Source organism: Oncorhynchus keta, unplaced genomic scaffold, assembly GCF_023373465.1.
Source record: "Oncorhynchus keta strain PuntledgeMale-10-30-2019 unplaced genomic scaffold, Oket_V2 Un_contig_28607_pilon_pilon, whole genome shotgun sequence".
Taxonomy (NCBI): Eukaryota; Metazoa; Chordata; class Actinopteri; order Salmoniformes; family Salmonidae; genus Oncorhynchus; species Oncorhynchus keta.
The window spans coordinates 3,851-31,217 of NW_026286123.1; the positions used below are offsets into that span (position 1 = coordinate 3,851).

General features: G+C 79.4%; 1 pseudogene; it reads right to left on the reverse strand.

Annotated features, from left to right (window-relative positions):
- Nucleotides 1-261: 261 nt before the first annotated feature.
- LOC127923165 (E3 ubiquitin-protein ligase TRAF7-like) overlaps nucleotides 262-27,367 on the reverse strand; it is a 74,681-nt pseudogene continuing 47,575 nt past the window's right edge.

The following is a 27,367-nucleotide window of genomic DNA, read 5'->3' on the forward strand; positions in this document are numbered from 1 at the left end:
GCACCAGAGGAAAACAGTCAGTCACACCCTACGTCTCTCTCTCCCTCCCCCTCTCTCCCTCCCCTCTCCCTCTCCCCTCTCTCTCCCCTCCACCCAGAACAGTGAGGCACCAGAGGAAAACAGTCAGTCACACCCTCCTCTCTCCCTCTCTCCCTCACACCCTCTCTCTCTCCCCTCTCTCCTCCCTCCTCTCCCCTCCACCCAGAACAGTGAGGCAGCAGAGGAGAACAGTCCCCCCCGAGTTCCTGTGTTTCTATATTTAGTAACTGTAGCCAAGTACAACCACACATCCCCATGCTTTAACTATGATGACACACTTCCTGTCCTCCTACCTTGATGGTCTGGTACGATCCACTGTAGAGGTGGTTCTGAGAGGCCACCAGAGCACCAACCCAGTGGTTCAGTCCCGCTAACTCCTTCTTCAGCTTCAACTCTGTCCCCACTATGTCCCACACCTGGAGGGAGGAGGAGGGGAGGAGAAGACAGAGAGGAAGAGAGCGAAAAAGGAGAGAGATTAGATAACAGACACAGATCGGTGAGAACACACATTTAGAACAGGGCAGTATTATCACACACACACACACACACACACACACACACACACACACACACACACACACACACACACACACACACACACACGTTAACACACACACATTACACACACACACACACGTTAACAGCAGATGATGTCATTGAAACACTTCAGGAAAATCCCTTTCAATAGTGAGATCATTCCTCCCTCCTTCTGTCCCAGTTCCCTGACAAGTCTCCTCACCCTCTCCTCCCTCTCACTCCTCTCTCTCACCTCACTCCTCTCACCCTCTCACTCTCTCTCCCCTCTCACCCTCTCCCTCACCCTCCCTCTCACCCTCTCCCTCCTCTCACTCACTCACTCACTCACTCTCCTCTCACCCCTCTCCTCTCTCTCACCCTCTCCCTCCCTCCTCTCACCCTCTCCCTCCCTCTCCCTCCCCTCACCCTCCCTCTCTCACCCCTCTCCCTCCCTCTCACTCACTCACCACTCACTCACTCACCCTCTCCCAACTAACTCTCTAACTCTAACTCTCTAACTCTCTAACTCTAACTCTAACTCTAACTCCCCAACTCCCTAACTCTCTAACTCTCTAACTCCCCCTAACTCCCCTAACTCCCTAACTCCCTAACTCTCTAACTCTCTAACTCTAACTCTCTAACCCTAACTCTAACTCCCTAACTCCCTAATCTCTAACTCTCTCTAACTCCCTAACTCTAACTCTAACTCCCTAACTCTAACCCTAACTCTCTAACTCTCTAACTCTCTAACTCTCTAACTCTCTAACTCCCTAACCCCTAACCCTAACTCCCTAACCTCTAACTCTCTAACTCTAACTCCCTAACTCTCTAACTCTAACTCTAACTCTAACTCCCTAACCTCTAACTCTCTAACTCTGTGATTCTGTGATTCTGTCTGTCCTCTCGTCTCAGTAGAAAAGCCACATCAGAAGACCTGAGATGCTGTACAGGAAGAGGAGCCCTGGGGTTAAAGGTTAAACAGGTCAGACTGGTACTGTACAGGTAGAGGAGGTCTGGGGTTAAAGGTTAAAGCTGTATTCCACAGTAAGGACCTGGACGACATGAGTCCCTGTAATGTCTAACAAACCTAACACACTGTATTCCACAGTAAGGACCTCGTACCCAACGGCGGCAAGGTGGTGGAGGTGTGATGCGGCGGCGGCGCGACGGCAGCGGCGGCGCGCGATCGCGCAGGCGCGACGGCGGCGATGCGACGGCGACGGCGCGACGGCGTGCGGCGCGACGGCAGCGGCGCGGACGGCGGCGGCGGACGGCGATGGCAGCGACGGCGCGATTTGCGACGGCGAGTGACGACGGCGATGCGACGGCGGCGGCGTTGACGGCGGCGGCGCGGACGGCGGCGGCGCGACGGTGATGCGACGGCGATGCGGACGGCGGCGGGCGACGGCAGCGATGCTGACGGCAGCGGCGCGGCGGCGGCGGTGCGACGGCGGCGGCGGACGGCGGCGGCGGCGGCGCGGCGGCGGCGGCGGCGGCGGCGGCGCGGCGGCGGCGGGCGACGGCGGCGGGCGGCGGCGACGGCGGCGGCGGCGGCGGCGGCGGCGCGGCGGCGGCGGGTTAAGCGCGAGCGGCGGCGGCGCGACGGCGGCGGCGCGGCAGCGGCGCGACGGCGGCGGCGGCGGCGGCGGCGGCGGCGGCGCGGCGGCGGCGGCGGCGGCGGCGGCGGCGGCGGCGGTGGCGACGGCGGCGGCGGGCGACGACGGCGACGGCGGCGGACGGCGGCGGTGGCGACGGCGGCGGTGGCGGCGGCGGCGGCGCGACGGCGGCGATGCGACGGCGGCGGCGGCGACGGCGGCGGCGCGCGACGGCGGCGGTGCGGCGGCGGCGGCGCGGACGGCGGCGGTGCGACACGGCGGACGGCAGGCGGCGACGGCGGCTGGCTGACGGCGGCGGCGACGGCGGCACGCGGCGATGACGGCGGATGCGACGGCGGCGGCGCGGCGGCGGTGCGACGGCGGTGAGACAACGGACGGCAGCGGCGACGGCGATGCGACGGCGGCGGTGCGACGGCGGGGCGACGGCATCGGGCGACGGCGATGACGGACGGCGGCGGCGGCTGACGGCGGCGGCGCGGCAACGGCGGCGGCGACGGCGGCGATGGCAAGGCGACGGCGGCGGCGACGGCGGCGGCAGTGACGGCGGCGGCGACGACGGCGGCGGGCGACGGCGGCGGCGCGACGGCGGCGGGCGGCGGCAGTGGCGCGGCGGCGGCGGACGGCGGCGGCGCGACGGCGGCGGCGCGACGGCGGCGGCGCGACGGCGGCGGCGGCGGGACGGACGGCGGCGACGGCGGCGGCGGGTGATGCGACGGCGCGGCGGCGGCGGCGGCGGCACGGACGGCGACGGCGCGACGGCGACGGCGCGACGGCGGCGGCGGCGGCGCGACGGCGGCGGGTGCGACGGCGGCGATGGACTTTTATGGCGGCGGCGGCGGCGCGACGGCGGCGACGGCGGCGGCGTGGCGGGATGCGACGGCGGCGGCGCGACGGCGGCGGGCGGCAGTGGCGGCGGCGGCGGCGACGGCGGCGGCGCGCGACGGCGGCGGACGGCGGCGACGGCGGCGGCGGCGCGACGGCGGCGGGCGACGGCGGCGGCGCGACGGCGGCGGCGCGACGGCGGCGGCGGCGGCGACGGCGGCGGCGCGGACGGCGGCGGCGACGGCGGCGGCGCGACGGCGGCGGCGCGACGGCGGCGGGCGATGACGGCGGGCGGCGCGGCGGCGGCGGCGACGGCGGCGGCGGGCGGCGGCGGCGGCGGCGACGGCGGCGGATGACGGCGGCGGTGCGGCGGGCGGCGGCGGCGCGACGGCGGCGGGCGCGGCGGCGGCGGCGACGGCGGCGGGCGACGGCGGCGGCAGCGACGGCGGCGGCGCGACGGCGGCGGCGCGGGCGGCGGCGGCGGGCGACGGCGGCGGTGACGCGACGGCGGCGGCAACGGCAGACGGCGGCGGCGGCGGCGGCGGCGGCGCGGCGGCGGCGGCGGGTGCGACGGCGGCGCGACGGCGGCGGCGACGTGGCGTGCGGGCGCGCGGCGCGGTGACGGCGGCGACGCGACGGCGGCGGGCGACGGAGCGGCGGCGGCGACGGCGGCGGCGGCAGATGGCGGCGGCGGTTTTGCGGCGGCGGGCGCGGCGGCGGCGCACGGCGGCGGCGACGGCGGCGGCAGGACGGCGGCGGAAACACGGCGGCGGTGCGGCGGCGGTGACGGCGGCGGCGCGACGGCGGCGGGTGGCGACGGCGGGGTGCGGCGGCGGCAGCGGCGGCGGCGGCGGCATCGGCGGCGGCGCGCGGCGGCGGGCGGCGGCGGCGGGCGTGACGGCGGCGGCGGACGGCGGCGTGCGACGGCGGCGGCGACGCGACGGCGGCGGCGCGACGGCGGGCGGCGGGCGGCGGCGGCGGCGGGACGGCGGCGGACGGCGGCGGCGGCGGCGGCGGCGGCGGCGGCGGCGGGGACGGGCGGGGACGGCGGCGGCGGCGACGTGGCGGCGGCGCGGACGGCGGGGGGCGCGCGGCGGCGGCGGCGCGACGGCGGCGGGGACGGCGGCGGCGGGCGGCGGCGGCGGCGGCGCGACGGCGGCGGCGGCGCGGCGGCGGCGGACGGCGGCGGCGCGACGGCGGCGGCGCGGCGGCGGCGGACGGCGGCGGCGATCTGCGGCGGCGGCGGCGACGGCGGCGGGCAGACGGCGGCGGCGGCGACGGCGGCGACGGCGGCGACGCGGCGGCGGCGGCGACGGGGGCGCGCGCGGGGCGGCGCGGCGGCGGCGACTGCGGCGGCGGCGGGGCGTGGCGGCGGCGACGGCGGCGGCGACGGCGGCGGCGGACGGCGGCGGCGGCGGGTGGGGCGGCGGCGGCGGCTCACGACGGCGGCGGGCGACGGCGGCGGCGCGACGGCGGCGGTGACGGCGGCGGCGGCGGCGGACGCGGCGGGGGGCGGACGGCGGCGGGCGACGGCGGCGGCAGCGGCGCGGCGGCGACGGGACGGCGGCGGCGGCGGCGGCGGCGGCGGCGGCGGCGGCGGCGGCGGCGGGCGTGACGGCGGCGGCGGCGACGGCGGCGGCGGGCGGCGGCGGCGCGACGGCGGCGGCGGACGTGGCTGGCGGCGGCGGCGGCGGACGGCGGCGGCGGCGGCGGCGGCGGCGCGGACGGCGGCGGCGGCAAACGACGGCGGCGGCGGACGGCGGCGGCGACGGCGGCGGCGGCGGCGACGGCGGCGGCGGCGGCGGCGGCGGCGGCGGCGGCGATGGCGGCGGCGGCGGACGGCGGCGACGGCGACGGCGGCGCGACGACGGGCGGCGGCGGCGGTGCGACGGCGGCGGCGGCGGACGGCGGCGGCGGGCCGGACGCGGCGGGCGCGACGGCGGCGGCGACGACGGCGGCGGCGGGCGGCGGCGGCGGCGCGGACGGCGGCGGCGCGGCGGCGGCGGCGGCGGCGGCGGCGGCGGCGGACGGCGGCGGCGGCGGATGCGGCGGCGGCGGCAGCGACGGCGGCGGCGGCGGACGGCGGCGGCGACGGCGGCGGCGACGGCGGCGGGTCGACGGCGGCGGCGGCGACGGCGGCGGCGGCGGACGGTGGCGGCGGCGGGCGGCGGCGGCGGCGGCAGCGGCGGCGGACGCGGCGGCGGCGGCGGCGGCGGCGGCGGCGGCGGCGCGACGGCGGCGGCGGCGGCGACGGCGGCGGCGGCGCGCGGCGGCGGGCGACGGCGGCGGCGGCGCGGTGGGGCGACGGCGGCGGGCGACGGCGGCGGTGGCGCGCGGCGGCGGGGGCGGCGGCGGCGGCGGCGGCGGCGGCGGCGACGGCGGCGGCGGCGGCGGCGACGGGCGGCGGCGCGACGGCGGCGGCGGCGCGGACGGCGGGGCGCGATCGGCGGCGGCGGCGCGGCGGCGGCGGCGGCGGCGACGGCGGCGGTGGCGACGGCGCGGCGGCGGCGACGGCGGCGGGGCGACGGCGGCGGCGGCGACGACGGCGGCGGCGCGACGGCGGCGGCGCGACGGCGGCGGCGGGTCCGACGGCGGCGCGGCAGCGGCGGCGGCGGCGGACGGCGGGCGGCGCGGACGGCGGCGGCGGCGCGACGGCGGCGGCGGCGCGGCGGCGGCGGCGGCGGCGGCGGCGGCGCGACGGCGGCGCGACGGCGGCGGCGGCGCGACGGCGGCGGCGGCGGCGGCGGCGGCGGCGCGGCGGCGGCGGCGACGGCGGCGGCGGGCGGCGGCGGCGGGCGACGGCGGCGGCGGCGCGGCGGCGGCGCGACGGCGGCGGGCGCGACGGCGGCGGCGCGACGGCGGCGGCGGCGACGGCGGCGGCGGCGGCGGCGGCGTGGATGGCGGCGGCGACGGTGGCAACAGGCGGACGGGCGGCGGCGGGCGGGGCGGTGCGGCGGCGGCGGCGCGAGCGTGGCGGCGGCGGCGGCGGCGGACGGCGGGCGGCGGCGCGGCGGCGGGCGGCGACGGCGGCGGCGGCGGCGGCGGCGGCGGCGGCGGCGGCGGCGGCGGCGGCGACGGCGGCGGCGACGCGGACGGCGGCGGCGGCGGACGGCGGCGGCAGACGGCGGCGGCGGGGCGGACGGCGGCGGCGCGACGGCGGCGGCGACGGACGGCGGCGGCGCGACGGCGGGCGGCGGCGACGGCGGCGGCGGACGGGCGGCGGCGGCGGCGGCGGCGGCGGCGCAGACGGCGGCGGCGGCGCGACGGCGGCGGCGGGGCGGCGGCGGTGGCGGCGCGGTCGACGGGGCGGCGGCGGCGGCGGGGCGACGGCGGCGGCGGCGGCGACGGCGGCGGGCGCGGCGGCGGCGGCGCGGCGGCGGGCGGCGGCGGCGGCGGCGGCGGGCGGCGGCGGCGGCGGGCGGCGGTGACGGCGGCGGCGCAGACGGCGGCGGCGCGCGGCGACGGACGGCGGCGGCGGCGACACGGCGGCGGCGGCGGCGGCGGCGCGACGGCGGCGGCGGCGGCGGCGGGCGGCGGCGGGCACGGCGCGGCGGCGGGCGGCGGCGGCGGGACGGCGGCGGCGGCGGCGCGACGGCGGCGGCGGCGACGGCGGCGGCGGCGACGGCGGCGGCGCGACGGCGGCGGCGCGACGGCGGCGGGGCGCGCGGCGGCGGCGACGGCGGCGGCGGCGGACGGCGGCGGCGTGACGGCGGCGGACGGCGGCGGCGGCGCGACGGCGGCGGCGGCGGACGGCGGCGGCGGCGTGACGGCGGCGGCGCGACGGCGGCGGCGCGCGGCGGCGGCGGCGCGACGGCGGCGGCGGACGGCGGCGGCGCGACGGCGGCGGCGACGGCGGCGGCGGCGCGACGGCGGCGGCGCGATGGGCGGCGGCGGCGGCGGCGGCGGCAGCGACGGGGCGGCGGCGCGACGGCGGCGGCGGTGCGACGGCGGCGGCGGCGACGGCGGCGGCGCGACGGCGGCGGGGCGGCGGCGGCGTGGGGCGGCGGCGGCGACGGCGGCGGCGGCGACGGCGGCGGCGCGACGGCGGCGGCGACGTGGCGGCGATGCGCGGCGGCGGCGGCGGCGGCGGCGGCGGCGGCGGCGGCGGCGGGCGACGGCGGCGGCGGACGGCGGCGGCGCGACGGCGGCGGCGGCGCGACGGCGGCGGCGGACGGCGGCGGCGGGCGGCGGCGGCGGCGGCGGGCGGCGGCGCGGTGCGGGCGGCGGCGGGCGGCGGCGGCGGGGCGGCGGCGGCGGCGCGACGGCGGCGGGCGGACGGCGGCGGCGCAGGACGGCGGCGGGCGGACGGCGGCGGCGGCGATGGCGGCGGCGGCGGCGGCGGCGGGCGGACGGCGGCGGGCGACGGCGGCGGCGGGCGGCGATGCGGCGGCGGGCGGCGGCGGCGGGCGGACGGCGGCGGCGGCGGCGGCGGCGGGCGGCGGGCGCGGACGGCGGCGGCGCGACGCGGCGGCGGCGGGGCGACGCGGCGGGCGGCGGCGGCGGCGGCAGCAGCGACGGCGGGCGCGGCGGCGGCGCGGCGGCGGCGGCGGCGGCGGCGGGGCGGCGCGGCGGCGACGGCGGCGACGGCGGCGGCGCGGCGGTGGCGTGCGGCGGGCGACGGCGGCGGGCGGCGGCGGCGGCGGCGGCGGCGGCGGCGCGGCGGCGGCGGCGCGACGGCGGCGGGCGACGGCGGCGGCGCGACGGCGGCGGGGCGACGGCGGCGGCGGCGGCGGCGGCGGCGACGGCGGCAGGCCTGACGGCGGCGGCGCGGACGGCGGCGCGGCGGCGGCGGCGGGCGGCGGCGGCGGCGGCGGCAGCGGCGACGGCGGCGGCGGCGGCGGGCGACGGCGGCGGCGGTGACGGCGGCGGCGGCGCGACGGCGGCGGCGATCGGCGGCGGCGGGCGACGGCGGCGGCGCGACGGCGGGCGACGGCGGCGGCGCGGACGCGGCGGGCGCGGCGGCGGGGACGGCGGCGGCGGCGGCGGCGGCGATCGCGGCGGGGCGGATGCGGCGCGGCGGCGGCGGCGGCGGCGCGACGGCGGCGGCGACGGCGGCGGCGCGACGGCGGGCGCGGCGGCGGCGACGGACGGCGGCGGCGGCGCGGCGGCGGCGACGCGGCGGCGGCGACGGCGGCGGCGACGGCGGCGGCGGGGACGGCGGGGCGACGGCGGCGGCGGCGACGGCGGGGCGCGACGGCGGGCGGCGGCGACGGCGGCGGGGCGGACGGCGGCGGCGACGGCGGCGGCGGGACGGCGGCGGCGCGACGGCGGCGCGACGGCGGCGGCGCGACGGCGGCGGCGGACGCGGCGGCGGCGACGACGGCGGCGGCGCGACGGCGGCGGGCGCGACGACGGCGGGCGGACGGCGGCGGCGCGACGGCGGCGCGACGGCGGCGGCGCGACGGCGGCGGGCGACGGCGGCGGGGCGACGCGGCGGCGACGGCGGGCGCGACGCGGCGGCGCGATGGCGGCGGCGGCGGATGCGGCGGGGGCGACGGCGGCGGCGCGACGGCGGCGGCGCGACGGCGGCGGGGCGACGGCGGCGGCGCGACGGCGGCGGGCGACGACGGCGGCGGCGCGACGGCGGCGGGCGGACGGCGGCGGCGGTGGCGGCGGCGGCGGCGGCGACGGCGGCGGCGTGACGTGGCGGCGGGCGGCGGCGACGGCGGCGGCGGCGCGACGGCGGCGGGGCGACGGCGGCGGCGCGACGGCGGCGGCGCGGCGGCGGCGGACGCGGCGGCGGCGGCGCGACGGCGGCGGCGGGCGACGGCGGGCGACGGCGGCGGGCGACGGCGGCGGGCGCGACGGCGGCGGCGCGGCGGCGGCGACGGCGGCGGCGCGACGGCGGCGGCGGCGGCGGCGTGCGACGGCGGCGGGCGTGACGGCGGCGGCGCGACGGCGGCGGCGCGACGGCGGCGGGCGTGACGGCGGCGACGGCGGCGATGGACGGCGGGGCGTGACGCGGCGGCGGGCGGCGATTGACGGCGGGCGTGCGGACGGCGGCGGCGCGACGGCGGCGGCGGCGGCGGCGGGGCGACGGCGGCGGGGCGACGGCGGCGGCGGCGGCGGCGGCGGCGACGGCGGCGGCGCGGACGGCGGCGGCGGCGGCGGCGGCGGACGGCGGCGCGCGCGGCGGCGGCGGACGGCGGCGGCGGCGACGCGGCGGGCGACGGCGGCGGCGCGACGGCGGCGGGCGCGACGGCGGCGGCGCGGCGGCGGCGGCGTGACGGCGGCGGCGCGACGGCGGCGGCGCGTGCGGCGGCGGCGCGACGGCGGCGGCGCGGACGTGGCGGCGGGCGGGCGGCGGCGGGCGACGGCGGCGGCGGCGGCGGCGGCGGACGGCGGCGGCGCGACGGCGGGGCGACGGCGGCGGCGGGCGGCGGCGGCGGCGCGACGGCGGCGGCGACGGCGGCGGCGGACGGCGGCGGCGCGACGGCGGCGGCGCGACGGCGGCGGCGGCGCGACGGCGGCGACGGCGGCGGCGGGCGACGCGGCGGCGGCGCGACGGCGGCGGCGGACGTGGCGGCGGCGGCGGCGGCGGCGGCGGCGGCGCGCGGCGGCGGCGCGGCGGCGGCGGCGGACGGCGGCGGGCGGCGGACGGCGGCGGCGACGGCGGCGGCGGCGCGACGGCGGCGGGCGGCGGCGGCGGCGGCGGCGGCGGCGGCGGCGGCGCGCGGCGGCGGCGCGCGGCGGCGGCGGCGGCGGCGGCGCGGCGGCGGCGGGCGGCGGCGGGCGCGTGACGGCGGCGGGCGTGACGGCGGCGGCGGCGGACGGCGGCGGCGCGGCGGCGGCGGCGATTGGCGGGGCGACGGCGGCGGCGGGACGCGGCGGCGGCGCGACGTGGTGGGCGTGACGGCGGCGGCGCGCGGGCGGCGGCGGCGGCGGACGGCGGCGGCGGGCGGCGGCGGCGCGACGGCGGCGGCGTGACGGCGGCGGCGCGACGGCGGCGGCGGACGATGGCGGCGGGCGACGGCAGGGCGGCGGCGGCGGCGGCGGTGACGGCGGCGGCGGCGGCGGCGGGTATCTGACGGCGGCGGCGGGCGGACGGCGGCGGCGCGACGGCGGCGGGGCGCGACGGCGGCGGCGGCGCGACGGCGGCGGGCGACGGCGGCGGCGGCGCGACGGCGGCGGCGGCGCGACGGCGGCGGCGGCGGCGGCGGCGGGCGACGGCGGCGGCGCGCGGCGGCGGCGCGACGGCGGCGGCGCGACGGCGGCGGGCGACGGCGGGCGCGATTTGCGGCGGCGGCGGCGGCGCGGCGGGCAGGCGGCGGCGGCGGCGGGCGCGGCGGCGGCGGGCGCGCGGCGGCGGCGCGACGGCGGCGGCGGCGGACGGCGGGCGGTCGGCGGCGGCGGCGGCGACGGCGGCGCGCGACGGCGGCGCGCGGCGACGGCGGCGGGGACGGCGGCGGGCGACGGCGGCGGCGCGACGGCGGCGGCGCGGCGCGGCGGGGCGACGGCGGCGGCGACGGCGGCGGCGTGACGGCGGCGGGCGGACGCGGCGGCGGCGGCGGACGGCGGCGGCGGCGGGCGCGGCGGCGCGGACGGCGGCGGCGACGGCGGCGGGCGGCGGCGGCGGCGGGCGCGACGGCGGCGGGCGCGACGGCGGCGGCGCGCGCGGCGGCGGCGCGACGGCGGCGGCGGACGGCGGCGGGGCGCGACGGCGGCGGCGGCGGCGGCGGCGGCGGCGGCGGCGGCGGCGGGCGGCGGCGTGGCGGCGGCGGCGGCGCGGCGGCGGCGGCGTGACGGCGGCGGCGATGGCGCGGCGGCGGCGGACGGCGGCGGCGACGGCGGCGGGCGCGACGGCGGCGGCGGCGGCGGCGGCGGACGGCGGTGCGCGACGGCGGCGGGCGGCGGCGCGACGGCGGCGGGACGGCGGCGGCGGGCGCGCGGCGGCGGCGGCGGGCGGCGGCGGCGGCGGCGGCGGGCGCGACGGCGGCGGGCGCAACGGCGGCGGCGGGCGCGGCGGCGGCGGCGGCGGCGGGCGACGGCGGCGGCGACGCGCGGCGGCGGGCGGCGGCGGCGCGGCGGCGGCGGCGGCGACGCGGCGGCGGCGGCGTGACGGCGGCGGGCGCGGCGGCGGCGGTGCGACGGCGGCGGGACGGCGGCGGCGCGGCGGCGGCAATACAGGACGGCGGCGGCGGTGACGGCGGCGGCGGCGCGACGGCGGCGGCGCGGACGGCGGCGGCGCGACGGCGGCGGCGGCGGCGCGGCGGACGGCGGCGGGCGACGGCGGCGGCGGCGGCGGCGGACGGCGGGCGGACGGCGGGGCGCGACGGCGGCGGCGCGACGGCGGCGGCGGCGCGGCGGCGGGCGCGACGGCGGCAGGACGTGGCGGCGGCGGACGGCGGTGGGCGGCGGCGGCGGCGCGACGGCGGCGGCAACGGACGGCGGCGGCGCGGCGGCGGCGACGGCGGCGGCGGCGGCGATGGCGGCGGCGGCGACGGCGGCGGCACGGCGGCGGCGGCGACGGCGGCGGGCGCGACGGCGGCGGCGCGACGGCGGCGGGCACGGCGGCGGCGGGCGTGACGGCGGCGGCGCGACGGCGGGCGGCGACGGCGGCGGCGGCGCGACGGCGGCGGGCGCGACGGCGGCGGGCGGCGGCGGCGGCGGACGGCGGGCGGCGCGGCGGCGGTGCGACGGCGGCGGCGGCGGCGGCGGCGGCGGCGCGGACGGCGGCGGCGGCGGACGCGGCGGCGGCGGACGGCGGCGGCGGCGCGGCGGCGGCGGGCGACGGCGGCGGGGCGACGGCGGCGGCGCGACGGCGGCGGCGCGACGGTGGCGGCGGCGGCGGCGGCGGCGGCGGGCGGCGGCGGCGGCGGCGGCGGCGGGCGGCGGCGGCGGCGGCGGCGGCGGCGGCGGCGGCGGCGGTGCGGCGGCGGCGGTGGCGGCGGCGGCGTGACGGCGGCGGGCGTGACGCGGCGGCGGGCGACGGCGGCGGCGACGGCGGCGGCGGCGTGGCGGCGGCGGCGGCGGCGGCGGCGGGCGCGGACGGCGGCGGCGGCGGCGGTGCGGCGGCGGCGCGGACGGCGGCGGCGCGACGGCGGCGGCGCGACGGCGTGGCGGCGGCGCGACGGCGGCGGCGGGCGGGTGACGGCGGCATTTGACGGCGGCGGCGGCGCGACGGCGGCGGCGGCGCGGCGGCGGCGACGGCGGCGGCGGCGCGGCGGCGGCGGCGGCGGCGGGGCGGACGGCGGCGGCGACGGCGGCGGCGCGACGGCGGCGGCGGCGGCGGGCGGCGGGCGGCGGCGGCGGCGGCGGCGGCGCGACGGCGGGGCGGCGGCGGCGGGCGGGCGCGGCGGCGGCGCGACAGCGGCGGGCGGACGGCGGCGGGTTGACGGCGGCGGCGGCGCGACGGCGGCGCGACGGCGGCGGCGCGGCGGCGGCGGCGGCGACGGCGGCGTGACGGCGGCGGGCGTGACGTGGCGGCGGCGCGACGGCGGGCGGCGCGGCGGCGATGCGGCGGCGGCGGCGCGACGGCGGCGGCCGACGGCGGGCGACGGCGGCGGGCGACGGCACGGCGCGCGGCGGCGGCGCGACGGCGGCGGCGCGACGGCGGCGGCGGCGCGCGGCGGGCGCGACGGCGGCGGCGCGGCGGCGGCGGCGCGACGGCGGCGGCGGCGGCGGCGTGGCGGCGGGGCGCGACGGCGGCGGCGGCGGCGACGGCGGCGCGACGGCGGCGGCGGCGGGCGCGACGGCGGCGGCGGCGGACGGCGGCGGGCGACGTGGCGGCGGCGGCGTGCGACGGCGGCGGCGTGGACGGCGGCGGCGTCGACGGCGGCGCGGCGGCGGCGGCGCGACGGCGGCGGGCGACGGCGGCGCGCGACGGCGATGCGCGGCGGGCGCGACGGCGGCGGCGCGGACGGCGGCGGCGGCGGCGGCGGCGACGGCGGCGGCGCGACGGCGGCGGCGGCGACGGCGGCGGCGCGACGGCGGCGGCGGCGGACGGCGGCGGCGCGACGGCGGCGGCGGCGGCGCGACGGCGGCGGCGGCGACGACGGCGGCGGGGCGGACGGCGGCGGCGGCGGCGGCGGCGGCGGCGACGGCGGCGGCGGGCGACGGCGGCGGCCAGACGGTGGCGGCGCGGCGGCGACGGCGGCGCGACGGCGGGCGGCGCGACGGCGGCGGCGCGACGGCGGCGGCGGCGGACGGCGGCGGCGGCGACGGCGGCGGCGCGACGGTGGCGGCGGCGACGGCGGCGGCGCGACGGCGGCGGGCGACGGCGGCGGCGCGACGGCGGCGGCGCGACGGCGACGGCGGCGGCGCGACGACGGCGGCGGCGCGACGGCAGGCGACGACGGCGGCGGCGACGCGGCGGCGGCGCGACGGCGGCGGCGGCGACGGCGGGCGTGACGGCGGCGGTGCGACGGCGGCGGCGTGACGGCGGCGGCGGCGACGACGGCGGCGGCGCGACGGCGGCGGGCGGCGACGGCGGCGGCGGCGGACGGCGGCGGCGCGACGGCGGCGGCGGACGGCGGCGGCGGCGGGCGGCGACGACGGCGGCGGCGCGACGGCGGCGGCGCGGACGTGGCGGGCGCGGGCGGCGGCGGGCGTGCGACGCGGCGGCGCGCGACGGCGGCGGCGCGCGACGGCGGCGGCGGCGGCGACGGCGGCGGCGGCGCGACGGCGGCGGGCGCGGCGGCGGCAGACGGGGCGGCGGCGGCGGCGGCGGCGGCGCGACGGCGGCGGCGGCGGCGGCGGCGGCGGCGCGACGGCGGCGACGGCGGCGGCGCGACGGCGGCGGCGCGACGGCGGCGGCGGACGGCGGCGGCGCGACGGCGGCGGCGCGACGGCGGCGGCGTGACGGCGGCGGCGACGGCGGCGGCGGCGGCGCGGCGGCGGGCGGACGGCGGCGGGCGACGGCGGCGGCAGTGACGGCGGCGGCGCGGACGGCGGCGCGACGGCGGCGGCGACGGCGGCGCGACGGCGGCGGGCGCGACGGCGGCGGCGTGACGGCGGCGGCGCAGACGCGGCGGCGCGCGGCGGCGGCGGCGGCGCGGCGGCGGCGGGCGGCGGCGGCGGCGGCGCGACGGCGGCGGCGGCGTGACGGCGGGACGGCGGCGCGACGGCGGCGGGCGCGGCGGCGGCGGCGCGGCGGCGGCGGCGGCGACGGCGGCGGCGGCGACGACGGCGGCGGCGGTGCGACGGCGGCGGGCGACGGCGGCGGCGGCGGCGGCGCGACGGCGGCGGCGACGGCGGCGGCGGGGCGGCGGCGGGCGACGGCGGCGGCGCGACGGCGGCGGCGGACGGCGGCGGCGGCGGCGGCGGCGGCGCGGCGGCGGCGGCGCGACGGCGGCGGCGGCGCGACGTGGCGGCGAGGCGGCGGCGGCGGCGGCGGGCGACGGCGGCGGCGCGACGGCGGCGGCGCGACGGCGGCGGACGGCGGCGGGCGACGGCGGCGGCGGCGGCGGCGGAGACGGCGGCGGCGGCGGCGGCGGGCGGACGGCGGCGCGGCGGCAGCGGCGGCGGCGACGGCGGCGGGGCGGACGGCGGCGGCGCGACGGCGGCGGCGGCGGCGGCGGCGCGACGGCGGCGGCGCGACGGCGGCGGCGCGACGGCGGCGGGCGCGACGGCGGCGACGGCGGCGCGCGGCGGCGCGACGGCGGCGGGCGCGCGGCGGCGGGGCGGACGGCGGCGGCGCGACGGCGGCGGCGCGACGGCGGCGGCGCGGCGGCGGCGGCGTGACGGCGGCGGCGCGACGGCGGCGGCAACGACGGCGGCGGTGATTTACGGCGGCGGCGCGACGGACGGACGGCGCGACGGCGGCGGCGACGGCGGCGGCGCGACGTGGCGGCGGGCGACGGCGGCGGCGTGACGGCGGCGGCGACGACGGCGGCGGCGTGCGCGGCGGCGGCGACGGCGGCGGCGGTGGCAACGACGGCGGCGGCGGCGACGACGGCGGCGGCGGCGACGGCAGGCGGACGGCGGCGGCGCGACGGCGGCGGCGGCGACGGACGGTGGCGGGTGACGGCGGCGGGCGGCGCGGCGGCGGCGTCGACGGACGGCGGCGGCGACGACGGCGGCGGCGACGGCGGCGGCGGTGCGACGGCGGCGGCGGCGACGGCGGCGGCGCGGACGGCGGCGGGCGACGGCGGCGGCGCGGACGGCGGCGGCGCGACGGCGGCGGCGGCGGCGATGACGACGGCGGCGGCGGCGTGACGGCGGCGGCGCGACGTGGCGGGCGGCGGTGCGTGACGGCGGCGGCGCGGACGGCGGCGGCGGGCGGCGGCGGCGGCGGCGGCGGCGGCGGCGGCGGCGCGACGGCAGCGGCGCGACGGCGGCGGCGACGACGGCGGCGGCGGCGACGGCGGCGGGACGCGGCGGCGGCGGCGACGGCGGCGGCGGCGACGGCGGCGGCGCATCGCGGACGGCGGCGATCCAGACGGCGGCGGCGGCGACGGCGGCGGGCGACGGCGGCGGCGGTGGCGGCGGCGGCGGGCGGCGGCGGTGGCGGACGGCGGCGGCGCGACGGCGGGGCGCGACGGCGGCGGGCGACGGCGGCGGCGGCGGCGGCGGCGGCGATGCGGCGGCGGCGGCGCGATGGACGGCGGCGGTGCGACGGCGGTGACGGCGGCGGGCGACGGCGGCGCGACGGCGGCGGCGCGACGGTGGGCGGCGGCGGACGGCGGCGGCGACGACGGCGGCGGCGGGACGGCGGCGGCGGCGGGCGGCGGCGGCGGCGGCGGCGGCGGCGGGACGACGGCGGCGCGACGGCGGCGGCGGCGGCGGCGGCGGCGGCGGGGCGGTGGCGGCGGCGGCGGCGGCGGCGGCGACGGCAGGCGACGGCGGCGGCGGCGCGGCGGACGGCGGCGGCAGACGGCGGCGGGCGACGGCGGCGGCGTGACGCGGCGGGGCGACGGCGGCGGCGGCGGCGGCGGCGGCGCGACGATGGCGGCGGGGCGGCGCGGCGAGGACGGCGGCGGCGGCGCGACGGCGGGCGGACGGCGGCGGCGGCGCGACGGCGGCGGCGGCGGCGCGACGGCGGCGGCGGGCGGCGGCGGCGCGACGGCGGCGACGGCGGCGCGGCGGCGGCGGCGCGGCGGCGACGACGGCGGCGGCGGGGCGACGGACGGGCGGCGATACCGGCGCGGCGGCGGCGGACGGCGATATGGCGACGGCGGCGGCGACGGCGGCGGCGGTGACGGCGGCGGCGCGGGGCGATCGACGGCGGCGGGGCGACGGCGGCGCGCGACGGCGGCGGCGACGTGGCGGCGTGGCGGCGCGACGGCGGCGGCGGCGGGCGATGCGGCGGCGTGCGGCGGCGGCGCGACGGCGGCGGCGTGACGGCGGCGGCGCGACGGAGCGGCGGCGGCGGCGGCGGACGTGGCGGCGGCGGCGGCGGCGGCGACAGCGGCGGCGGCGCACGGCGGCGGCGGCGGACGGCGGCGATCACGGCGGCGGGGCGACGGTGGCGGCGGCGGCGGCGGCGGCGGCGGCGGACGGCGGGCGGCGGCGGCGCGCGGCGGCGGCGGGCGGCGGCGGCGGCGCGCGGCGATTGCGGCGGCGGCGACGACGGCGATGGCGGCGGCGATGCGCGGACGGCGGGGCGCGGCGGCGTCGACGGCGGCGGCGACGCGCGGCGTGCGACGGCGGCGGGACGGCGGCGGCGGGCGACGGCGGCGGCGGCGCGGCGGGTGACGGCGGCGGCGGCGGCGGCGGCGGCGCGGACGGCGGGGCGACGGCGGCGGCGGTGCGCGGCGGCGCGACGGCGGGCGGCGGCGATGACGGCGGGGCAGGCGGCGACGGCGGCGCGACGGCGCGGCGGCGGCGATACGGCGGCGGCGGCGGGCGTGACGGCGGCGGCGGCGGCGACGGCGGCGGGCGCGGCACGGCGCGGCGGCGGCGACGGCGGCGGCGGTGCGGACGGCGGCGGCGCGACGGCGGCGGCGCGGCGGCGGCGACGGCGGGCGGCGGCGGCGGCGATCACGGCGGCGGCGCGGCGGCGATGCGACGGCGGCGGCGGTGACGCGGCGGCGACGACGGCGGCGGCGTGACGGCGGCGGTGGACGGCGGCGGCGATCACGGCGGCGGCGGCGCGACGGCGGCGGGCGGCGGCGGCGGCGACGACGGCGGCGGGGCGCGACGACGGCGGCGGGTGCGACGGCGGCGGCGGCGGCGGCGGCGCGGCGACGGCGGCGGCGCGACGGCGGCGGCGGCGACGGCGGGCGACGGCGGCGGCGGTGACGGCAGCGGCGGCGCGGCGGCGGCGGCGGCGGCGGACGGGCGGCGGCGATGGCAGACGGCGGCGGCGGACGGCGCGCGCGGACGGCGGCGGCGATCGACGGCGGCGGCGCGACGGCGGCGGCGGCGGCGGCGGCGGCGGGGGCGGCGGCGGACGGCGGCGGCGGCGGGCGGGCGGCGGGCGCGGCGGCGGCGGCGGTGCGGCGGCGGCGCAGACGGCGGCGGCGGCGACGGCGGCGGCGGTGACGGCGGTGGCGGCGGACGGCGGCGGCGGCGACGGCGGCGGCGGCGCGACGGCGGCGGCGGGCGACGGCATCGGCGGCGACGGCAGCGGCGCGACGTGGCGGCGGCGCGACGGCGGCGGCGGCGCGGGCGGCAGCGGCGGCGGCGGCGGGCGTGGCGGCGATCCGACGGCAGCGGCGGCGCGACGGGCGGCGGCGTGACGGCGGCGGCGACGACGGCGGCGGCGCGACGGCGGCGGCGACGGCGGCGCGGTGGCGGCGCGACGGCGATGCGCGGCGGCGGCGCGGCGGCGGCGCGACGGCGGCGGCGACGGCGGCGCGCGGCGGCGGCGCGACGGCGGCGATCGACGGCGGCGGCGACGACGGCGGCGGCGACGGCGGCGCGGCGGCGGCGGGCGGCGGACGGCGGCGGCGACGGCGGGCGGCGCGACGGCGGCGGCGGCGACGGCGCGGACGGCGGCGGCGGCGATCGGCGGCGGCGGCGGCGGCGGCGGACGCAGGCAGGCGGCGGCGGCGGTGCGGCGGCGACGGCGGCGGCGCGGCGGGCGGCGGGGCGCGCACGGCGGCGGCGCGGCGGCAGCGGCGCGACGGCAGCGGCGGCGGCGGGCGGTGACGGCGGCGGCGGCGGCGGCGGCGGCGGCGGCGACGGACGGCGGCGCGGCGGCGATCGACGGCGGCGGCGCGACGGCGGCGGCGCGACGGCGATGGCGCGACGGCGGCGGCGCGACGGCGGCGGCGGCGGGGGCGGCGGCGGCGGCGGCGATGCGGCGGCGGCACGGCGGCGACGATGGACGGCGGCGGCGGCGACGGCGGCGGCGGCGGCGGCGGTGATGGCGGCGGCGCGACGGCGAGGCGACGGCGGCGGCGATCGACGGCGGCGGCGCGCGACGGCGGCGTGCGACGGCGGCGGCGGCGGCGACGGCGGCGGACGGCGGCGGCGGCGGCGGCGGCGGCGGCGGCGGCGACGGTGGCGGCGCGGCGGCGGCGGTGATGGCGGCGGCGGGCGGTGGCGGACGGCGGCGGCGATGCGGCGGCGGCGGCGGCGGGCGGCGGCGGCGGCGACGGCGGCAGCGGCGGCGCGACGGCGCGGCGGCGGCGGCGCGACGGCGGCAGCGAGCGACGGGCGGCGGCGATGCGGCGGCGGCGGCGACGACGGCGGCGGCGGGCGACGGCAGCGGCGATCGACGGCGGATGCGGCGGCGGCGGCGACGGCAGCGGTGCGACGGCGGCGCGACGGCGGCGGCGGCGGCGGCGACGGCAGCGGTGATGCGACGATGGTGGCGGCGGCGGCGCGACGGCGATCCGACGGCGGCGCGACGGCAGCGGCGGCGGCGCGGACGGCGATGCGGCGGCGGGCGACGGTGGCGGCGCGGACGGCGGCGGCGGCGGCGGCGGCGGCGCGACGGCGATGCGACGGCGGCGGCGCGACGGGCGGGCAGCGACGGCGGCGGCGCGGACGTGGCGGCGCGACGGCGATGCGACGGCGGCGACGGCGACGACGGCGGCGGCGCGACGGCGGCTGATGCGGCGGCGGGGATGGATGGACGGCGGCGATGCGGCGGCGGTGATGCGACGGCGGTGACGACGGCGTGAGGCGACGGTGGGCGACGGCGGCGGCGCGACGGCGGCGGTGGGGGCGGCGATGACGCGCGGCGGCGGACGACGGCGGCGGTGACGGCGATGCGACGGCATGCTGACGGCGGATGGCAGACGGCGCATGCGGACGGCAGGCGCGACGGCGCGATGCGACGGCGGCGGCGGCGCGACGGCAGCGGCGGACGGCAGCGATGCGCGACGGCGGCGGTGATAACGGCAGCGATGCGGACGGCGGCGGCGGCGCGACGGCGGCGGCGGCGACGGCGGCGGCGCGACGGTGATGCGACGGCGATGATGCGACGGCGATGCGCGACGGCGATGATGCGACGGCGGCGGCGACGGCGCGGCGGTGCGACGGCGGCGGCGTGACGGCGGCGGCGATCGACGGTGAGCGCGACGACGGCGGCGGCGGACGGCGGCGGCGCGACGGCGATGCGACGGCGATGCGCTGGACGGCGGCGGGCGACGGCGGCGGCGCGACGGCAGCGGGCGACGGCGGCGGCGACGGCGGCGGTGCGATTGGGTGACGGCGACGGCGATGCGACGGCGGCGGCGCGACGGCGGCGGCGCGACGGCGATGGCGACGGCAGCGGGCGACGGCGGCGGCGCGACGGCGATGCGCGACGGCGATGCGACGGCGGCGGGCGACGGCGGCGGCGCGACGGCGATGCGACGGTGATGCGCACGGCGGCGGGCGCGACGGCGGCGGCGCGGACGGCAGCGGCGCGACGGCGGCGGTGCGACGGCGGCGGCGCGACGGCGGCGCGACGGCGGCGGGGCGTGACGGCGGCAGTGGCGCGACGGCGGCAGCGGCGCGACGGCGGCAGCGGCCAGACGGCGGCGGCGCGATGGCGGCGGCGGCGTGACGGCGGCGGCGCGACGGCGATGCGCGACGGCGGCGGCGGACGGTGATGCGACGGCAGGGGGCGACGGCGCGATGCGCGACGGCAGCGGCGCGACGGCGATGCGCGACGGCGATGCGACGGCGGCGGCGGCGACGGCAGCGGCGCGGACGGCGGCGGTGCGGACGGCGGCGGCGGTGCGACGGCGGCAGCGGCGTGACGGCGGCAGCGGCGCGACGGCAGGCGGGCGACGGCGGCAGCGGGTGACGGCGGCAGTGCGACGGCGGCAGCGGCGTGACGGCGGCAGCGGCGCGACGGCGGCGGCGGCGCGACGGCGGCGGCGGCGGCGGCGGCGGCGGCGACGGCGACGACGGCGACGGCGGCGGCGGTGCGACGGCGGCGGTGTGATGGTGGCGGCGCGATGGCGGCGATGGCGATGGCGGCGGCGGCGGCGATGGCGGCGGCGGTGCGATGGCGGTGGTGTGATGGCGGTGGTGTGACGGCGGTGGTGGTGGTGGTGGTGGTGTGATGGCAGATGGTCTCCACATCTCTGTCTCTACTGACACCAGGAAAGAGAGGGGAACCGTCTCTCTCCACATCTCTGTCTCTACTGACACCAGGAAAGAGAGGGACCGTCTCTCTCCACATCTCTGTCTCTACTGACACCAGGAAAGAGAGGACCGTCTCTCTCCACATCTCTGTCTCTACTGACACCAGGAAAGAGGAACAGTCTCTCTCCACATCTCTGTCTCTACTGACACCAGGAAAGAGAGGGACCGTCTCTCTCCACATCTCTGTCTCTACTGACACCAGGAAAGAGAGGGACCGTCTCTCCACATCTCTGTCTCTACTGACACCAGGAAAGAGAGGGACCGTCTCTCTCCACATCTCTGTCTCTACTGACACCAGGAAAGAGAGGAACGTCTCTATCCACATCTCTGTCTCTACTGACACCAGGAAAGAGAGGAACCGTCTCTCTCCACATCTCTGTCTCTACTGACACCAGGAAAGAGAGGGACCGTCTCTCTCCACATCTCTGTCTCTACTGACACCAGGAAAGAGAGGAACCGTCTCTCTCCACATCTCTGTCTCTACTGACACCAGGAAAGAGAGGAACCGTCTCTCTCCACATCTCTGTCTCTACTGACACCAGGAAAGAGAGGAACCGTCTCTCTCCACATCTCTGTCTCTACTGACACCAGGAAAGAGAGGGACCGTCTCTCTCCACATCTCTGTCTCTACTGACACCAGGAAAGAGAGGAACCGTCTCTCTCCACATCTCTGTCTCTACTGACACCAGGAAAGAGAGGAACCGTCTCTCCACATCTCTGTCTCTACTGACACCAGGAAAGAGAGGGAACCGTCTCTCTCCACATCTCTGTCTCTACTGACACCAGGAAAGAGAGGAACCGTCTCTCTCCACATCTCTGTCTCTACTGACACCAGGAAAGAGAGGGACCGTCTCTCTCCACATCTCTGTCTCTACTGACACCAGGAAAGAGAGGGACCGTCTCTCTCCACATCTCTGTCTCTACTGACACCAGGAAAGAGAGGGACTGTCTCTCTCCACATCTCTGTCTCTACTGACACCAGGAAAGAGAGGAACCGTCTCTCTCCACATCTCTGTCTCTACTGACACCAGGAAAGAGAGGGACCGTCTCTCTCTACATCTCTGTCTCTACTGACACCAGGAAAGAGAGGAACCGTCTCTCTCCACATCTCTGTCTCTACTGACACCAGGAAAGTGAAGGAAGCAGCTTCTCGGCCTCTATTTTTTAAAACGGTCTCCGGCTCTACCTTGATGGCCTTGAGGGATCCGCTGAACAGCATGCTGTGGGAGGACACCAGCGTACACACCGGGTTGTCATGGGCACGGATTGTGTTCACCTTCTGCAGGGTCTGGACGTCCCACACCTACATCACACACAGAGAGAGACAGGGGAGAGAGAGAGACAGGGGAGAGAGAGAGAGACAGGGGAGAGAGAGAGAGACAGGGAGAGAGAGAGACAGGGGAGAGAGAGAGAGACAGGGTAGAGAGAGAGACAGACAGATAGAGATAGACAAGGGGAGAGAGAGAGAGACAGGGAGAGAGAGAGACAGGAGAGAGAGAGACAGGGGAGAGAGAGAGACAGGGAGAGAGAGAGACGGGGGAGAGAGACAGACAGGAGAGAGAGAGACAGGAGAGAGAAGAGGGTAGAGAGAGACAGAGGGGAGAAGAGACAAGAGGAGAGAGACAGGGAGAGAGGAGTAGAGACAGGGGAGAGAGAGAGAGACAGGGAGAGAGAGAGACAAGGGAGAGAGACAGGGGAGAGAGAGAGGGAACAGAGGAGAGACAGGGAGAGACGGGAAGAGAGAGACAGGGGAGAGAGAGAGACAGGGGACAGAGAGAGACAGGGGAGAGAGAGAGACAGGGGAGAGAGACGGGGAGAGAGGGAGAGAGACAGGGAGAGAGAGGGTAGAGAGAGAGACAGGGAGAGAGAGAGAGGGTAGGAGAGAGAGACAGGGGAGAGAGACGGGAGAGAGAGAGAGACAGGGGAGAGAGACAGGGACAGAGAGAGAGGGAGACAGAGAGAGAGAGAGACGGAGAGAGAGAGACAGGGAGAGAGACAGGGAGAGAGAGAGACAGGAGACAGAGAGAGACGGGAGAGAGAGAGACAGGGAGAGAGGAGAGACAGGGAGAGAGAGAGACGGGAGACAGAGAGAAGGGAGAGACAGAGAGAGAGGAGAGGGAGAGACATGGGAGAGAGAGAGAGACAGGAAGACAGAGAGAGAGAGAGAGAGAGAGAGACGGGAGACAGAAAGAGAGAGAGAGAGAGACGGGGAGACAGGGAGAGAGAGAGAGAGGAAGACAAGGGAGAGAGAGAGAGAGAGACATGAGAGAGAAGAGACAAGAGACAGAAGAGGAGAGAGAGAGACAAGGAAGACAGAGAGAGAGAGACGGGGAGAGAGAGAGGGAGAGAGAGAGACGGGAGACAGAGAGACAGAGAGAGAGACGGGAGACAGAGAGACAGGGAGAGAGAGAGAGACAGGGAGAGAGAGAGAGAGACAGGGGGAGAGAGAGAGAGAGAGAGAAGAGAGACAGGGAGAGGAGAGAGAGAGAGACAGGGAGAGAGAGAGAGAGACAGGGGAGAGAGAGAGAGAGAGACAGAGAGGACAGGTGTTGGACACAGAGAGACATAGGGCTGAGGAGAGACAGAGCAAGAGAGAGAGACAGGGGATGGTTCTACAGAGAGCAGGTTGGTCGTCAGGTGTATAGATATAGGGCTGAGGATATAGGCAGAGAGATCATGGGAGAGAGAGAGAGAGAGATCGTCAGAGAGAGAGAGATGTCGTGTCGTCAGGGGAGAGAGAGAGAGAGTCAGAGAGTTGAGAGAGAGAGACAGGGAGACCGTCAAGAGGCATGTTACACAAAGCAGACACAGGGCTGAGGATCTAGGCAAAGTACATCATGGTTCTACAGTCAGTCTAGGTGTCGTCAGGTGTTGCTACCGTGTCGCCAGGTGTTGCTGTCGTGTCGTCAGGTGTTGCTGTCGTGTCGTGCTCGCCAGGTGTTGCTGTCGCTGCGTCGTCAGGTGTTGCTGTCGTGCGTCGTCAGGTGTTGCTGCCGCGTGTCGTCAGGTGTTGCTGCCGCGTCGTCGCCAGGTGTTGCTGTCGCGTCGTTGCTGTCGCCAGTGGTGTTGCTGTTGCGTCGCGTCGTCAGGTGTTGCTGCGCGGTCGCCAGGTGTTGCTGTCTGTCGTCAGGTGTTGCTGTCGCGTCGTCAGGTGTTGCTGTCGCGTCGTCAGGTGTTGCTGTCGTCAGGTGTCGCCAGGTGTTGCTGTCGTGTCGCCAGGTGTTGCTGTCGCGTCGTCAGGTGTTGCTGTCGTCGTCAGGTGTTGCTGTCGGTCGTCAGGTGCTGCTGTCAGCGTCGTCAGGTGTTGCTGTCGTCGTCAGGTGTTGCTGCGTCGTCGTCAGGTGTTGCTGCCGCGTCGTCAGGTGTTGCTGTCGCGTCGCCAGGTGTTGCTGTCGCTGTCGCGTCGTCAGGTGTTGCTGTCGTGTCGTCAGGTGTTGCTGCGGCGTCGTGTCGCGTCAGGTGTTGCTGCCGTCGTCAGGTGTTGCTGCCGCGTCAGTGTTGTCGTCAGGTGTTTGCTGCCGTGTCGTCAGGTGTTGCTGCCGTGTCGTCAGTGTGTTGCTGCCGCGGTCGTCAGGTGTTGCTGCCGCGTCGTCAGGTGTTGCTGCGGTCGCCAGGTGTTGCTGCCGCGTCAGGTGTTGCTGCCGCGTGTCGCCAGGTGTTGCTGCCGCGTCGTCAGGTGTTGCTGCCGCGTCGTCAGGTGTTGCTGTCGCCGTGTCGTCAGGTGTTGCTGTCGCGTCGTCAGGTGTTGCTGCCGTCGTCGTCAGGTGTTGCTGCGCGTCGCCAGGTGTTGCTGTCGCGTCGTCAGGTGTTGCTGTCGTCGTCAGGTGTTGCTGTCGTGTCGTCAGGTGTTGCTGCACCGCCGTGTTAAATCAGGTGTTGCTGTCAGGTGTTGCTCGTCAGGTGTTGCTGTCGCGTCGTCAGGTGTTGCTGCCGTGTCGTCAGGTGTTGCTGCCGTGTCGTCAGGTGTTGCTGTCGCGTCGTCAGGTGTTGCTGTCGCGTGTGTGTTATAGTTTTAAATAACTATTTCTATATTCCCAGACCCGTCCCCGCAGGAGGCCGTCATTGTAAATGAGAATTTGTTCTTAACTCGACTTTAGTTCAAATAACAAGTTAAATAAATAAAAAATGCAAGAAAGGTGAGTTATATACACAGGACAGTTTATTAGGTACACCGTCCCATCCACCACAATGGATCGCTCCTCCAGACAGTGAGTCACGTGGTCGTAGCTTGTTATATAAAGCAGACAGACATCGAGGCATTCAGTTACTGGTCCATCAGACGTTAGAACGGGGAAAAAAAACGAGCGACCTTGAGCGTGGTACGATCGTCGGTGCCGGGCGCTCCAGTATCTCAGAAACGTCTGGACTTCCTGGGACTTTCACACGTCTGAGTGTCTGAGGGTTTACAGAGAACGACTAACACCCAGTCAGCAGTCCTGTGGGTGGAGACTGCTCGTTGAGGAGAGAACGACTAACACCCAGTCAGCTGTCCTGTGGGTGGAGACTGCTCGTTGAGGAGAGAACGACTAACACCCAGTCAGCTGTCCTGTGGGTGGAGACTGCTCATTGAGGAGAGAACGACTAACACCCAGTCCTGTGGGTGGAGACTGCTCGTTGAGGAGAGAACGACTAACACCCAGTCAGCTGTCCTGTGGGTGGAGACTGCTCGTTGAGGAGAGAACGACTAACACCCAGTCAGCTGTCCTGTGGGTGGAGACTGCTCGTTGAGGAGAGAACGACTAACACCCAGTCAGCTGTCCTGTGGGTGGAGACTGCTCGTTGAGGAGAGAACGACTAACACCCAGTCAGCTGTCCTGTGGGTGGAGACTGCTCGTTGAGGAGAGAACGACTAACACCCAGTCCTGTGGGTGGAGACTGCTCGTTGAGGAGAGAACGACTAACACCCAGTCCTGTGGGTGGAGACTGCTCGTTGAGGAGAGAACGACTAACACCCAGTCTTGTGGGTGGAGACTGCTCGTTGAGGAGAGAACGACTAACACCCAGTCCTGTGGGTGGAGACTGCTCGTTGAGGAGAGAACGACTAACACCCAGTCCTGTGGGTGGAGACTGCTCGTTGAGGAGAGAACGACTAACACCCAGTCCTGTGGGTGGAGACTGCTCGTTGAGGAGAAAACGACTAACACCCAGTCCTGTGGGTGGAGACTGCTCGTTGAGGAGAGAACGACTAACACCCAGTCCTGTGGGTGGAGACTGCTCGTTGAGGAGAGAACGACTAACACCCAGTCCTGTGGGTGGAGACTGCTCGTTGAGGAGAGAACGACTAACACCCAGTCCTGTGGGTGGAGACTGCTCGTTGAGGAGAGAACGACTAACACCCAGTCCTGTGGGTGGAGACTGCTCGTTGAGGAGAGAACGACTAACACCCAGTCCTGTGGGTGGAGACTGCTCGTTGAGGAGAGAACGACTAACACCCAGTCCTGTGGGTGGAGACTGCTCGTTGAGGAGAGAACGACTAACACCCAGTCCTGTGGGTGGAGACTGCTCGTTGAGGAGAGAACGACTAACACCCAGTCCTGTGGGTGGAGACTGCTCGTTGAGGAGAGAACGACTAACACCCAGTCCTGTGGGTGGAGACTGCTCGTTGAGGAGAGAACGACTAACACCCAGTCCTGTGGGTGGAGACTGCTCGTTGAGGAGAGAACGACTAACACCCAGTCCTGTGGGTGGAGACTGCTCGTTGAGGAGAGAACGACTAACACCCAGTCCTGTGGGTGGAGACTGCTCGTTGAGGAGAGAACGACTAACACCCAGTCCTGTGGGTGGAGACTGCTCGTTGAGGAGAGAACGACTAACACCCAGTCCTGTGGGTGGAGACTGCTCGTTGAGGAGAGAACGACTAACACCCAGTCCTGTGGGTGGAGACTGCTCGTTGAGGAGAGAACGACTAACACCCAGTCAGCTGTCCTGTGGGTGGAGACTGCTCGTTGAGGAGAGAACGACTAACACCCAGTCCTGTGGGTGGAGACTGCTCGTTGAGGAGAGAACGACTAACACCCAGTCCTGTGGGTGGAGACCGCTCGTTGAGGAGAGAACGACTAACACCCAGTCCTGTGGGTGGAGACTGCTCGTTGATGAGAGAACGACTAACACCCAGTCCTGTGGGTGGAGACCGCTCGTTGAGGAGAGAACGACTAACACCCAGTCCTGTGGGTGGAGACCGCTCGTTGAGGAGAGAACGACTAACACCCAGTCCTGTGGGTGGAGACCGCTCGTTGAGGAGAGAACGACTAACACCCAGTCAGCTGTCCTGTGGGTGGAGACTGCTCGTTGAGGAGAGAACGACTAACACCCAGTCCTGTGGGTGGAGACTGCTCGTTGAGGAGAGAACGACTAACACCCAGTCCTGTGGGTGGAGACCGCTCGTTGAGGAGAGAACGACTAACACCCAGTCCTGTGGGTGGAGACTGCTCGTTGAGGAGAGAACGACTAACACCCAGTCCTGTGGGTGGAGACTGCTCATTGAGGAGAGAACGACTAACACCCAGTCCTGTGGGTGGAGACTGCTTGTTGAGGAGAGAACGACTAACACCCAGTCCTGTGGGTGGAGACTGCTCGTTGAGGAGAGAACGACTAACACCCAGTCCTGTGGGTGGAGACTGCTCATTGAGGAGAGAACGACTAACACCCAGTCCTGTGGGTGGAGACTGCTTGTTGAGGAGAGAACGACTAACACCCAGTCCTGTGGGTGGAGACTGCTCGCTGAGGAGAGAACGACTAACACCCAGTCCTGTGGGTGGAGACTGCTCGTTGAGGAGAGAACGACTAACACCCAGTCAGCTGTCCTGTGGGTGGAGACTGCTCGTTGAGGAGAGAACGACTAACACCCAGTCCTGTGGGTGGAGACTGCTCGTTGAGGAGAGAACGACTAACACCCAGTCCTGTGG